Here is a 3386-nt window from a genome sequence, read left to right as displayed (position 1 = left end):
TATGGTTATTTAAAGACAGAATGACGGCACAACTTCTGAGTAGAGCACTAGTTTTAATGGTGAAATTACAGATTATGATATAAAAATTCATGCAATTATTCACACCAAAATGCTCAATCACATTGATTATTTCTACATAATATTGCAAGGCATATACAAAAACAAGATCATGCATTAGCTAAGCTTATTTCATGCTAGGATCTAGAGGGAGGTCAGGGGGGTCTGAACCCCCCCCCCCACCCCCGCCCCTTGCAAAATTAAAATTTCTTTAAATTACATTATAAAATTACCAAAAATATGCCTCGGACCCTCCCCCCCCCACCCCCGACAAACTCAAATAACCGTCCGACCCCCCTGAAATTCTTTTTGGATCCGCGCATGTATTTTTTGACGTAGTGATGTTGGTACATTAAATAAAAATGAATATCAATGATTATGAAAGTAATTAAGACATTACATTAGACTCTGACATTTTATTGAGTATTACTAAAACATCTAAATATTAATATGAACAAGGCAATATGATCGTTTAGGAACATTAAAACAGCAAAATATGTACATTGTATAACCCAACTTTCAATGTTACTGAATTTACACGTACATGTACACGTAAAAAGTGTATTAATTCTCTCATATCTTCATTTTTGGGAGAATACATGAAAACCACACGATCAATAAAAAATGTACCAGAGTTTCATTATCATTTCTAAACCAGTATTGATTAAAGCAATATTCATGGCGTAGATTTTTTTCCGTTGACACTATTGGTCCTCAATCGTCTATCTAGGAAGTTAACCTATGTCTGAACACTGGTGCTGCAACACAAAAATACTTGTCAAAATATAAATTCTGAGAATGTGTTTCATCTCTGTAAAGCAAGACTTTTAAATGTACTTTTTTCAGATTTTATGCAATACTAAAAGGTATCACTACTCTCCCTCTCTCTGTCTCTGTCTCTGTCTCTCTCTCTGTCTCTCTCTCTCTCTCTCTCTCTCATAACTATCAATGAAAAACACATGTAGAGGCATTAAGTTAAAAATTCACTTTACACTTTAAATTCACACACTATCTCCCTCTCTGTCTATTTTAACTTTTCCCTATCTCTCAATTTTTTTTAATGCCTTATCTCAGTTTCATGCTGTTATCCCTTTTTACACACATCTAGTGACATTCAGGAAAAGTGTATCAATGATGAATTAACTTCATATTGATGAAAACTAAAAGCAGTTTTCTCTGTATTCCCTTTCTCTTTTTTTTTTTATTTCTCCCCTCTCTCTTCATCTCTCTTTATTTATTTATCTCTCTCTCTCTCTCTCTCTCTCTCATGCTTATTTCTTTTTAAGAAATAACATATAATTTATACATTTACCTTAATATGTATAATCTTAGACAATGGCTTTTCCATGTGAGACAAACACTTTTCTCAGGAAACCTCATTTACCTTGGATATTTTTCCTGAAAGCATAAGACAACAATAAACATAAAAAAAAAACATTTTGTTTACTTTGTTTTACTCTTTATAAAAAAAGGTTATGTTTTGTTATACAAAGAAGTTTTTAGAAATGTATAATTGACCTTTATAAAAGTGTTCAAATATTGCTGCTGTTGTTACATGTATGTTCTACATGAGATATCTCTCTCTCTCTCTCTCTCTCTCTCTCTCTCTCTCTCATTTGAACACATTTCTTTTATAAATCCTCTCACTCCCTCTCTACCTTCTGCAAAATGTCTTTGTCTCTAACTTTGTTTAAATTTCTCTCTATCTCTAATTGCCATCACATTTAGTTATTTACACACATGTAGTGACATTCAGGTAAAGTATCTCAATAGAACAAAAATCCCTTGATTTAAACAAAATGTTTTAATAATAAGTCCTTTAAATTCCTCTCTTTCTTCCGCTTTAATTTCTTTATCTTTAACTTATTATCTATCAACTTCTTTCTCTCTTTTAAATGAACATTACTTTTCATTATTTACACACACATAGTGAAATTCAGGTAAAGTATCTCAATAAATAAAAAAGAAATTACCTCCTTTAAAGAAAAAGCTGTAAAAAGGCCTCTCACTTCCTCTCTCCCTTTCAATCTAATTATTTTATCTCTAAATTTCTATCAATTTCTCTGACTTTTTCAAACAGACATCACATTTCGTTATTTACACCCATGTAGTGACATTCAGATCAAATATCTAAATTGAAAAACATGTTTTACTTAAACAAAATGTTAATAATTCCTCTCTCTTCCTCTCTCCCTTTTGATATAATTCCTTTAAATCTAACTTAGTGTCTCTCTCTCTCTCTCTCTCTCTCTCTCTCTCTATCTCTCTCTCTCTCTCTCTCTCTCTCTCTCTCTCTCTCTCAAATTGACATCACATTTAGTTATTTACACTCATGTAGTGACATTCAGGTAAAGTATCTAAATAGAAAAATTACTTCATTTATACAAAACAGTTGTATTAAGTCTCACTTACTATCTTTCCTCCACTCTGATTTCTTTATCTTATATTTCCTCTCTCTCTCTCTCTCTCTCTCTCTCTCTCTCTCTCTCTCTCTCTCTCTCTCTCTCTCATATTAACAACACATTTAGTAATTTACACTCATGTAGTGATATTCAGGCAAAAAAATTCAAAAGAAAAAAATGCTTCATTTGAACAAAAAGTTTTAATACTTCCTCTATCTTTCTCTTTCTCTACCGAACTGATTTCTTTCTCTCTTATTTTCTATTAAATTCTCTCTCTATTTTCCAATTGACATTACATTTAGTTATAGACACACATGTACTGACATTCAGTAAAAGTATCTCAATTAACAACAAAAAATTACCTCCTTTGAAGAAAAAATTGTAATAAGTCCTCTCACTTCCTCTCTCCCTTTCGATTTAATTCCTTTATCTCTAAATTTATATCTATTTCTCTGACTTTTTTCAAACAGACATCACATTTAGTTATTTACACACAAGTAGTGACATTCAGGTCAATTATCTAAATTGAAAAACATGCTTTATTTAAACAAAATGTTAATAATTCCTCTCCCTTCCTCTCTCCCTTTTGATCTAATTCCTTTAAATCTAACTTAGTGTCTCTCTCTCTCTCTCTCTCTCTCTCTCTCTCTCTCTCTCTCTCTCTCTCAAATTGACATCACATTTAGTTATTTACACGTGTGTAGTGACATTCAGGTAAAGTATCTAAATAGAAAAAATACTTCATTTATACAAAACATTTGTATTAAGTCTCACTTACTATCTTTCCTCCACTCTGATTTCTTTATCTTATATTTCCTCTCTCTCTCTCTCTCTCTCTCTCTCTCTCTCTCTCTCTCTCTCTCTCTCTCTCTCTCATATTAACATCACATTTAGTAATTTACACTCATGTAGTGATATTCAGGCAAA

At 31.8% G+C, this 3386-nt stretch overlaps 1 long non-coding RNA gene across 1 annotated transcript in view; it reads right to left on the bottom strand.

The window, feature by feature from the left end:
- Nucleotides 1–767: 767 nt before the first annotated feature.
- The window catches only part of LOC136276366 (uncharacterized), a 6507-nt gene continuing 3888 nt past the window's right edge, over nt 768–3386 (bottom strand). The window contains exons 3-4 of the long non-coding RNA XR_010714847.1: nt 1370–1455; nt 768–815 (exon numbers count right to left, since the gene is read on the bottom strand). This is a non-coding gene — a long non-coding RNA (uncharacterized lncRNA). The remainder of the gene's footprint in view (nt 816–1369; nt 1456–3386) is intronic.

The sequence above is a fragment of the Magallana gigas genome, chromosome 1 (assembly GCF_963853765.1).
Source record: "Magallana gigas chromosome 1, xbMagGiga1.1, whole genome shotgun sequence".
NCBI classification, from domain to species: Eukaryota; Metazoa; Mollusca; class Bivalvia; order Ostreida; family Ostreidae; genus Magallana; species Magallana gigas.
This window is presented reverse-complemented; position numbering and strand designations above follow the sequence as displayed.